Raw genomic sequence first — 12441 nt, 5'->3', positions numbered from 1 at the left:
ATATTTAGCGTGTAATTAATATCATATCAAATATCAACTTCTACACTATCCACGTAATAAATGTGAATTGATATCCTACATAATACCAACATGCAATTTATTTTCTTTTTAATACTCCCTTCATCTCAAAATTCTTGTCTTAGATTTATCTAAATACGGATGTATCTAGTTACGTTTTAGTGTTAGACTAGCATAGCCCGCGCGGCGGCACGCCGCGCCCATCCGTACGTTGTGTTTATACAGATCATAAAAGGCATTGTTATATTTGTAACGACAGAATCGTCCATGGCTAGAACCCAGAAAGAGTATATGCGATGAGTCAAGTATAATAAAAGATGGAAAATAAGTATATTTATTGCAGCTATGCAAGATGCATAATGATGAACGAAAGGGTGCACGCTGATACATTACTAATAAGGTCTACTTATATTGGCACCATATGTACAGTCCATTTTCCTCGCTGATATATTACTAATAAGGGCTACTTATGGTGGCTACGCTTTGCTCCTGTGTATGAAATGATGGGATCCTTGTTGTGATAGATGACGTCGGTGTACATGCAAAGACTCACAGAAATTGTTGCATATTTCCGCCAAGATCACTGCTTGTCTTGCATATTCATTCTGTTGGGTACATATTTGCTGGCGAGCCATATTAAATTGTCATTGCTTGTATCGTGCTTTTTCTTGTGTAGTAAAAAGCCTTTCCTTCGCCACTTCAAGTGTGTAGTCCGTGTGTCTAGCATTGCTCATAGCCACCATAAGCCTACGGGGATAAATATCAGATCACCAAATCAAGAAGCTAACTTGAAAGGAAAAAACGAAGCACTCACCAGCAAGTCGTGCATTTCAGCGGTCTCTGAAAATCTGCAGTATCTGCAAAGCATGATAACAAAAAACAGTTTCAGAATCTGTAGATGTTCACGCCTGTAACACCAGGTATTTTCTTAGAGATTTGGTATCTTTATGTTACAAACAATAAAGATATGTCAAAATCTTTTTTCTTTTCTTCAGAATATCTGATCGCTGATTGATCCCCAAAGATCATTATGCGGACGAACCAGGTGCTCGTCGTTGGAGCAACCTACCTCTGATGTATGCATGTGCCAAATACCAAGAGCAACAGTATACAGCACCTCAGGTTGGGATCCCTGCGATGCAGCTGCTTCTCAAGAAATGCCCAATAAATGAAACAACCAAACTTGTTTCTTCAGGCAAATTGCCACAAGTTCTCTAAATCTTCAAAAGCAAAATCATATTTATGTTGACAAAAACATAACAGCAAGTCACCAACTACCTTCACATAACAGCGATCATTGAACTTTGTTTCTCTAGAAACTTTGATTCAACATATAGAGCAGGAAAATGTTTAGAATAACTTAGACGGATGTCTTGACAATAGTGTCAAAAAGTCTTACATTATGGGACGGAGATAGTAACAAATAACGATGGTTCAACTAAAAAGGAGGTTTAAAACTCCATGTCTTACAACTTATGTCGGCAATTAAGTTGGTGGGCTTCTTTCATCGGCTACTAATAATCAAAGAGGCTAGCTCAAGTTGTTCTGTAGAAGTGAATCAAGTGATAAAAAATTAACCATAAAAACAAGGGTGTGTGAATACCCGCACGCTCAATCCATGGTGAGGAAGATTTAGAGAATGTTGATCTGAAGCTGAAGCTCAACTCTGTGTGAATTAACAACTTGAGTGTTGAACCTGAAAGTAAACAAAAGTCGTAAGCACATAGTTAGTGCCACAGCAATCGAATGTGTGTAATCCCTACAGGCCAACACTTCTGCTTGATCATCCAGAGCTTGGTTCAACACCTCCACACCAGCGAGGCTACATGTCGATCAGCTCATGCTCATTGCTCTGCCCCGGGACTCCGTTGTAGACGCTGATCAATTTAGGGACGCACAACCTGTTGTCCCGCAGGTAAAGCACGCTGTTGTCCATAAGCGACCTGCACTTGTGAGCGCCGAAGAAGGCTCGCCACTCGTGCACCACCTTGGGCGGCGCAGTGCCATCCAGAGGTGAAGGCAGCTCGACGACACAGAGGTTGTGCAGGCTGCTGTGGATGAAGTCGAAGGTTAAAGGATGATGATAATGCACGGTTGAAGTTATTTGACGAAGCTGTTGTATGTGCAAATAATCAGCCGTGAAGAAAATGAGGAAAAAAATTCCTCTGCCTCCTCTGCATCAGCCGTGAGCCCGTGACACTGCCAGCAACCCGCCGAGCCCGGGCAGAGCCAGGTCGAGGAACGGGCTTCGCTGAACAGCCAGAGGCGCGGGGCGGACCAGCGGGGCTCCAGTGGCATAGGCGTGCTCGAGCTCGAAGCACCGGCCGATTGTTAGGCTCGAGGACACCAGCGCATGGTCCTACGTTGCCCCGCCCCGCGCTCACGCCATGGCCCGCAATGATGCTCTGCCTCGGCGAGCTTGACGCCGTGGAGGCCGTGGGCACCCGGCACCGACGATCATCGTCCACCTACACAACCTCGCTGCCGCACATGGCCCGCTCATGATGCTCCGCCTCGGCGAGCTCAACGCGGTCGTCCCCTGACGACGCACGCGAGATCATGAACGCTCAAGATGCGTCCTCGAGGCCTCTAACATTCATGTAGCAGAGGGCCTCATCGTCGCGTCCTACGGCGACGCATGGCAGCAGCTTTGCAAGATATCCACCGTCGAGATCGTCCTCCTCTACCCCCACGTCCAGTTTAGTCCTTCTCCCGTCCGCCAAGAGGTGCAGCCGCTGGGCCGCCTCCTCCGCTCCGTTGCGGGGGGCTGGTGGCGTCGGCTTCGTCTTTGCCGGAGAACCTGACTGAGCACACATAGGCTTACGTCGCGGACTCCGCGTACGCGCCATCGTCGGTGCCGATTCAAGCAACGGGACACATACCTGAGCATGCTTGATCTTGGCGGCATCAGCGAGCGCACAACTGTGGTCGGCATACATGACGGCGGCGACGGCGCGTCAGCGTGCGAGGCGACGGCCGCCGGGCAGAGAAAGAACGAAGCTACTTCCAGCCGGATCTCCTGGACCTGGCCTACACCGGGAAGAGAGGTACCGGATCGGACGACCTGCAGGCGCCGGCTCCATGACTAGGGTGGAGTAGGGGAGGGCGGCCATCTTCGGAGTGGCAGAAGAGCGGAGGTAGTTACTGGCCAGGCTGGGAATAGACGAAGGTGAAGCGAGCATCTTGTCATGCATACCAGCCAAGGTGATGACCTATATATAGAGAGAGAGGCATCCATCTATGAAGATACATGCAGACTCTTCGAGAGAGAACTTAATAAGCGGCGACCGCTCATTGGAAAGGAGACACGACCACCCATCGCCCAAGCATGCATGCATGCACTCGGCAGAGAAATCTATAGGCTAGTGGGAGTAACTTAGCTGGTAACATAGCGCACTTTAAAATTTTTTTACTTACGTGGCGTAGTTAATGAAAAGTGGTAACATAATATGTTATTGTAACATAGCACTTCCCAAAACAAAATGAGTCTACAAGCTAATAAATGAAGTCCTCTATGACATTATTACTATATTATTTTATACTATGAAGATAGTAATTTAAACTAATATCATATGCATGACACTAATATAAGTTACTTCCACTATGACCAGCCTCACGTCACGCAACTATAGCCCCCTGCGCCTGGCCAATTCCTCCTCCCGACAAACTGCTCAGTTGACTTGAAATAATATCCTGAATAAAATAGCTAGCTGCACACAGGTGCGTACCCCACCAGGTCCCCTAGTAATGCACGTGGCGCCATCTCATTGGGTTCATTTTCACTGGTAGAAAAAAGTCAAAAAATTCAGGTAAACTAAATCTGGACAGGTTTAGTATATGTATAATACATCCGTATCTAAACAAATCTATGACAAGAATTTTGGGACGGAGGAAGTACCAACATTCATTGCACGTACGCATTTACTAGTAATAAAAAAGCTCTTGTCATGGAGGTATATGCCTAGCCCCACTCCTTTTGAACATTATTTTTCCTTTGTGTTTTTTAAATCTTTCTCGATGTGTAATCTATACCCAATAATAAAGCGGGGTTCATTTCTTCGATTATATAGATTTTTTCTATTTGAGGTAGTACTAACTTGTTTCTCTGGGTTTTTTGTTCGTTCAGGGACCGCCTATATGACGCAGAGTGCGGCACAAAGGCTCGGCACACTACTGGGTTGGCCCATCGACGCGAAGCCACTTCTTTTTTTAACGCATGATGTAGAAAAAGCATGTAAAGGAGGGAGCTCCCGAGGATTCAAACATGCCACCCCACACTATTGAGGTTTTTCTTTTGAGAAACACTTACACTATTGAGGTGAGATGCTTGCCACTACAATGTCGCAATTCCTTTCTGGCGCTCATGCATCTTGGCTGGCCCAAATAAAAGTGTCTAGACCTGTAGCTAGGGTCACATGTCTCCCTTCGATCACATCGCTCGGTCGATGCGTCAATCATTGACCATTTGGACTTTGAAAAATAATGAATCTGAAAATTGGTAATTTGTTTTTGGAAAAAATGGATTAGACAAAGTTCATATATTTGAAAAAACAGGGATATGGTTTATTTTTTAAAAAAGATAGTGAATTTGAAAAATGTTCATGAATTTGAAAAAAATCAACAATTTAAAACAAATGGTAAATTTTAGAAAAGTTCATCAATTTGAAAAAGTTCATTGATTTTGAAACAAAAGGTTCACATAATTGAAAACAATCATCGATTTTGAAAAAAAAACATCAAATTTCAAAAAAAAAAGTTCTTCAATTTTGAAAAAAAATCTTCAATGTTGAAAAAATATGCAAAGTTTAAAAAGAACAGAAAGTGAAAAAAGTAAGAAAATCAGCCAAAAAAAACAAGTTCACGTTTGTTATTTCAAGAAAAATAAAGAAGGTAACTAGGCACAACAAGAAAGTTGTCCAGTTTGGTTACGATGGTTGTACATAGCTGACAGGTGTAGGTTGAATCATGGTTGTACATAGCTTACAGGTGTAAGATGGGCTGGCCCAACGCGGTGGGGGTGTGTAGCTAGGGTCACATGTCTCCCTTCGATCACGTCGTTCGGTCAATGTGTCAACCGTCGACCATTTGGACTTTGAAAAAATAATGAATCTGAAAATTGGTAATTTTTTTGGAAAAAACGAATTAGACAAAGTTCATATATTTGAAAAAATAGGGATATGGTTTATTTTTTTAAAAAGATAGTGAAGTTGAAAAAAATCATTGATTTGAAACAAATGGTAAATTTTAGAAAAGTTCATCGATTTTGAAACAAAAGGTTCACAAAATTGAAAAAAATCATCGATTTTGAAAAAAAACAATCATCAAATTAAAAAAAAGTTCATCAATTTTGAAAAAAAATCATCAATGTTGAAAAAATGTGCAAAATTTAAAAATGAACAGAAAGTGAAAAAAGAAAGAAAATCAGCCAAATAAACAAGTTCATGTTTGTTATTTCAAGAAAAAAAAAGAAGGTAACTAGGCACAACAAGAAAGTTGTCCAGTTTGGTTACGATGGTTGTACATAGCTTACAGGCGTAGATTGAATCATGGTTGGCGCATATTTTCTGAAGATTGTACGAAAAAAAAGTGTAAGATGGGCTGGCCCAACGTGGTGGGGGTGTGTAGCTAGGGTCACATGTCTCCCTTCGATCACATCGTTTAGTCGATGCGTCAACCGTCGACCATTTGGACTTTGAAAAAATAATGAATCTGAAAATTTGTAATTTTTTTGGAAAAAATGGATTAGACAAAGTTCATATATTTGAAAAAACAGGGATATGGTTTATTTTTTTAAAAAGATGGTGAATTTGAAAAAAGTTCATGAATTTGAAAAAAACATCTATTTAAAACAAACGGTAAATTTTAGAAAAGTTCATTGATTTGAAAATTTTCATCGATTTTGAAACAAAAGGTTCACAAAATTGAAAAAAATCATCAATTTTTTTAAAAAAAGTTCATCAATTTTGAAAAAATCATCAATGTTGAAAAAATGTGCAAAGTTTAAAAAAGAACAGAAAGTGGAAAAAGTAAGAAAATCAGCCAAAAAAACAAGTTCACGTTTGTTATTTCAAGAAAAATAAATAAGGTAATAGGCACAACAAGAAAGTTGTCCAGTTTGGTTACGATGGTTGTACATAGCTTACAGGCGTAGATTGAATCATGGTTGGCGCATATTTTTTGAAGATTGTACGGAAAAAAGTGTAAGATGGGCTGGCCCAGCGCGGTGGGGGTGTGTAGCTAGGGTCACATGTCTCCCTTCGATCACATCGTTCGGTCGATGCGTCAACCGTCGACCATTTGGACTTTGAAAAAATAATGAATCTGAAAATTGGTAATTTTTTTGGAAAAAACGTCTTAGACCAAGTTCATATATTTGAAAAAACAGGGATATGGTTTTTTTTTAAAATAGTGAATTTGAAAAAAGTGCATGAATTTGAAAAAAATCATTGATTTAAAACAAATGGTAAATTTTTGAGAAGTTCATCGATTTTGAAACAAAAGGTTCACAAATTGAAAAAAAATCATCAAATTTCAAAAAAAAGTTTGTCAATTTTGAAAAAAATCATCAATGTTGAAAAAATGTCCAAAGTTTAAAAAAGAACAGAAAGTGAAAAAAGTAAGAAAATCAGCCAAAAAAACAAGTTCACGTCTGTTATTTCAAGAAAAATAAAGAAGGTAACTAGGCACAACAAGAAAGTTGTCCAATTTGGTTATGATGGTTGTACATAGCTTACAGGCGTAGATTGAATCATGGTTGGCGCATATTTTTTGAAGATTGTACGAAAAAAAAGTGTAAGATGGGCTGGCCCAACGTGGTGGGGGTGTGTAGCTAGGGTCACATGTCTCCCTTCGATGACATCGTTTGGTTGATGCGTCAACCTCGACCATTTGGACTTTGAAAAAAATAATGAATCTGAAAAATTGGTAATCTTTTTTGGAAAAAATGGATTAGACAAAGTTCATATATTTGAAAAAACAGGGATATGGTTTATTTTTAAAAAAAGATAGTGAATTTGAAAAAAATCATCGATTTAAAACAAATGGTAAATTTTAGAAAAGTTCATTGATTTGAAAAAGTTCATCGATTTTGAAACAAAAGGATCACAAAATTGAAAAAAATCATCGATTTTGAAAAAATCATCAAATTAAAAAAAAAATTCATCAATTTTGAAAAAATCATCAATGTTGAAAAAATGTGCAAAGTTTAAAAAAGAACAGAAAGTGAAAAAAGTAAGAAAATCAGCCAAAAAAACAAGTTCACGTTTGTTATTTCAAGAAAAATAAAGGAGGTAACTAGGCACAACAAGAAAGTTGTCCAGTTTGGTTACGATGGTTGTACATAGATTACAGGCGTAGATTGAATCATGGTTGGCGCATATTTTTTGAAGATTGTATGAAAAAAAGTGTAAGATGGCTGGCCCAACGCAGTGGGGGCGTGTAGCCAGGGTCACATGTCTCCCTTCGATCACATCGTTCGGTCGATGCGTCAACCGTCGACCATTTGGACTTTGAAAAAAATAATGAATCTAAAAATTGGTAATTTTTTTTTGGAAAAAATGGATTAGACAAAGTTCATATATTTGAAAAACAGGGATATGGTTTATTTTTCAAAAAAGATAGTGAATTTGAAAAAAGTTCATGAATTTGAAAAAAATCATCGATTTAAAACAAATGGGAAATTTTAAAAAGTTCATCGGTTTGAAAATTTTCATCGATTTTGAAATAAAAGGTTCACAAAATTGAAAAAAATCATCGATTTTGAAAAAAAATCAACAAATTTTTTAAAAAAAGTTCATCAATTTTGAAAAAAATCATCAATATTGAAAAAATGTGCATAGTTTAAAAAAGAACAGAAAGTGAAAAAAGTAAGAAAATCAGCCAAAAAAACAAGTTCACGTTTGTTATTTCAAGAAAAATAAAGAAGGTAACTAGGCATAACAAGAAAGTTGTCCATTTTGGTTACAATGGTTGTACATAGCTTACAGGCGTAGATTGAATCATGGTTGGCGCATATTTTTTGAAGATTGTACGAAAAAAAGAGTGTAAGATGGGCTGGCCCAACGCGATGGGGGTGTGTGCGCCCATTTACAACTATTGAAGAAAGTCCCTTAAAAAACTATTGAAGAAACATGCATTGAATGCGCCGAATAGGAATTGCCCAATCTAGGACAGACAATGGATACCCTAATAATAAATGCTCTTGTCATGGAGGTATATGCCCATCCCCCACTCCTTTTCTATATTTGTTTATTAACATATACACATACACTCATCTCTCAAAACGCACACACGCACGCACACCCCTATGAGCACCTTCAAGAGACTGCGTGATTGCTCGTGTCTGCGTTGGTAATTCCCTAAAGAGGAGAGGATGATGCAGCACAGCAACGGTAAGTATTTCCCTCAGTTATGAAACTAAGGTTATCAATCCAGTAGGAGAACCAAGCAACACTATATAAACATCACCCTCACACAAATAACAAATACTTGCAACCCAACGCGTAAGAGGGGTTGTTAATCCCTCCTCGGTATTGAGATAAATTAAATTGTATAAGATTTAATAAATAGATCTAGAAAAAACTCAAAATAAAATACATAAAGAAAAAGTGCATCAAGGTATTTTTGATTTTAATATGATAGGAAATAGACCCGGGGGTCGTAGATTTCACTGGAGGCTTCTCCCGAGAAAATAGCATACGGTGGGTGAACATATTACGGTTGGGCAATTGACAGAAAAGTGAATAATAATGACGATATCCAAGGCAATGATCATGTATATAGGCATCACGTCCAAGATTAGTAGACCGACTCCTGCCTGCATCTACTACTATTACTCCACACATCGATCGCTATCCAGCATGCATCTAGTGTATGAGGTTCATGGAGAAACGGAGTAATGCAATAAGAATGATGACATGATGTAGACAAGATCAATTCATGTAGAAATAGACCCGTCTTTTTATCCTTAATGGCAACGATACATGCGTGTCATGCCTCTTTCTGTCACTGAGATTGAGCACCGCAAGATCGAACCCATCACAAGGGACTGAAAGGATCGAGAAGAGGTGTCTAGAGGGGGGGGGGCGAATAGACTCTTAACAAGAAAAGTTACAGTTTTTAAATTCTTTGAGTTGAAGTGGAGTTTTAGCACAAGTTCAAACATTCGCAATACATATCAAGCAAGCATGACAAGAGTATATAAGCAGCGGAAAGTAAATCATGCAAGTTGTAAGAATGTAGAGGGATGGGATTGGAGTGTGCAAACACAATTGGAGACACGGAGACTTTTTATCCGTGGTTCCGATAGGTGGTGCTATCGTACATCCACGTTGATGGAGACTTCAACCCACTAAGGGTAACGGTTGCGCGAGTCCACGGAGGGCTCCACCAACGAAGGGTCCACGAAGAAGCAACCTTGTCTATCCCACCATGGCCATCGCCCACGAAGGACTTGCCTCACTAGGGTAGATCTTCACGAAGTAGGCGATCTTCTTGCCCGTACAAACTCCTTGGTTCAACTCCACAATCTTGACGGAGACTCCCAAGTGACACCTAACCAATCTAGGAGACACCACTCTCCAAGAGGTAATAGACGGTGTGTTGATGATGAACTCCTTGCTCTTGTGCTTCAAATGATAGTCTCCCCAACACTCAACTCTCTCTCATAGGATTGGATTTGGTAGAAAGATGATTTGAGTGGAAAGCAACTTGGGAAGGCTAGAGATCAAGATTTATGTGGTTGGAATGGAATATCTTGACCTCAACACAAGTGTAGGTGGTTCTCTCTCAGAAAATGTATGTTGGAAGTGTAGGCATGTTCTGATGGCTCTCTCCATGAATGAAGAGTGGGTGGAGGGGTATATAGCCTCCACAGAAAATCTAACCGTTACACACATTATACCAAACTCGGTGGGACCGAATCAGAAAACTCGGTCGGACCGATCCAGTACATATGTGACCGTTAGGCCATTTCGGTGGGACCGACATGATCAACTCGGTGGGACCGATGTGCTAGGGTTAGGGTAAAGCCTTATCTCGGTTGGATCGATTACACAAACTCGGCGGGACCGATTTGGGTAATAATCACAACAGAGAGTTGGCCAAGCAAACTCGGCGGTATCGATTTCATATTTCGGTGAGACTAAAATTAATGCAATAGGCAACAGAGAGTTTGCAAGCCCATCTTGGTGAGACCGAGATCCCATCGGTGTGACCGAATTGATTAGGGTTTCTGGCAGTGGCTATGTCAAGAGAACTCGGTGGCGCCGGATGAAAATATTCGGTGGGGCCGAGTTTGACTTTTGGTTTGGGACGTATGTGGATGTGAGAAAGTGGTTGAGGGCTTTGGAGCATATCACTAAGCACTTTGAGCAAGCAAGCCATTAAGCAACACCTCATCCCCTCTTAATAGTATTGGCTTTCTATGGACTCAATGTGATCTTGGATCACTAAAAGTAAAATGTAGAGCCCTGAGCTTTGAGCTTGAGCCAATCCTTTGTCCTTATCATCTTGAAGGGGTTCCACATCCTCTTTTCCATGCCACTCCACTGTTGGACTTATCTGAAATATACTAGATGAAAGTATTAGTTCACAAAAGATATGTTGACATTAATTGCCAAAATGACCCAGGGAGCACTTGTGCTTTCAATCTCCCCCTTTTTGGTAATTGATGACAACATACATCAAAGTTTTAGATAAAGATATAGAGAATAACAAGTAAAGCTTTGTAAGGACATGCAACATGCATAGGCTACCCCTATATGTATGCAATCATGTGAATATGGAACATAAGAGCATATGAGTGCATAAACATAACAGAGCAAGCAATGAGTTACATGTATCTTGGCTATATGCATCAGAGCAACAAAATGTGAATATAGGAAATGTACCTTCATGCTCATGAGTCCTTCTTGCAAACAGTATGTACATCAGCAAGAGATCCTCATGCACATGAGTGTGATGCATTTACTTACCTTGTGGTCTTGAGTTGGCTTAGAAAGGGATGAACCTGAGTAAACAAGGTTAGATAACACAAATACATCTACTAGCCAGAGCAAACAAAGGAATCACAAGAGTACCAAGATTGGGATGACATGTAGAGTGTGAGCACTGGATACTCTATTAGATATAGACATGTCCCCAAAAGGTAAAGATATGCAATAAATTCAAATAATTTCTCCCCTTAGATGTCTTGCTCCCCTGAATCTTATATGGGATACTAGGAGAAGATAGGGAACAGAAAATCAGAGCAAAGAAAAATACACAAACAACATGAACATGTATTTTCCCTCTAAAGACATGTGACTTCTCTCCTCTTGAACACCAAGCATCTGGGGTATGTAATTCTTCTCTCCCCCTGTTTGAAGCATTCTCTCCCCTTTTTGAAGGATTAAGCTTTGATGTGAACTCTCTCCCCCCCCTTTGACATCAATTTCCAAGAAGGAATCCTCTGGTGTGTGAGTCAAAATAGGTTTGGTCCTTGAGTCACTGAGCAAAGTAGCGTATAAAATGTGATGCTGGTAGAGGACAAGAATCATTGAGTGGAGCTGGAGCAAAAGGGAATGCAGGATCAAGTGGCAAGTCATTTTGTCTGAAGTGAAATCGGTGGCACCGAGGTGTGTGCTTCGGTTGCACCGAAATGATTCGGTTGGACCGAAAGCAATAGATCGGAGAAAGCACTTGTCACCTCAGCTCACTAGGTAAGAAAGATCTCACAAGGATTTGCAATGAATTAACTGAAGAATTTGCAAGGAACTGAATGCAGGGAATGCAGAACAAAACAGACAAAAAGAAAATCTAGATGAAGTTTTTTTTGATAAAAGAAGGGAAAATATGCAAGGGACAAATGCGAAGAACAAATGCAAGAACTCAGAGAAACACTAGAGAACTTCACCTAGAATTGGGCGGTGACAAAGTCACCTATGTTAGAGTATATTGACTAAGGAGTCAAGTGAGAACACTTGATCATAAGTCATACTCATCATTTAAGCTCAAAATGGGGTTACCATTTTTCGTTTAAGCATTTGATGTATTCACATCTTGTTGAGTTGCTTTGGCCCATGACTTGGAGTAAAGCTTCTCTAAGATGGAATAACATACCTTGGGTGGTGGTGTTGATCTTGATCATGTAGTTGAACTTGTGTGGGATGCTCAAGGTTGATGTAGCTCATCAAGAGTTGGGTGCACCATTTGTAATTTGAGTTCATCTACCTACATGAGTTAGTCTTGCAAGGAATAGCACTTGTGTATCCAAAATGACAATCATGAAACTTGATACCAAATGAAATTTGATATATAGAATTTGTCAAAGGATATGTTGAAGGGTTTCATGCTTCCTTGTCATAAACCACCGTATTGTAGCGACTTGGTGATGTAGAAATTGCTCAAAATGTGAGTGAGTTGCAATCTCATAGATTTAGATTC

The 12441-nt window shown here is 40.0% G+C and overlaps 1 long non-coding RNA gene across 1 annotated transcript; it reads right to left on the bottom strand.

Moving 5' to 3' along the window:
- Nucleotides 1-329: 329 nt before the first annotated feature.
- LOC147986529 (uncharacterized) lies at nucleotides 330-3182 on the bottom strand. Its single transcript, XR_015615218.1, has 2 exons — nucleotides 833-3182; nucleotides 330-765 (listed from the first exon to the last, which is right to left on the bottom strand). It is a non-coding gene; the product is annotated as an uncharacterized LOC147986529 (long non-coding RNA).
- Nucleotides 3183-12441: the final 9259 nt, after the last annotated feature.

This window comes from Triticum urartu, chromosome 2A (assembly GCF_056163025.1).
Source record: "Triticum urartu cultivar PI428250 chromosome 2A, HENAU_Tu73, whole genome shotgun sequence".
Lineage (NCBI taxonomy): Eukaryota > Viridiplantae > Streptophyta > Magnoliopsida > Poales > Poaceae > Triticum > Triticum urartu.
This window is presented reverse-complemented; position numbering and strand designations above follow the sequence as displayed.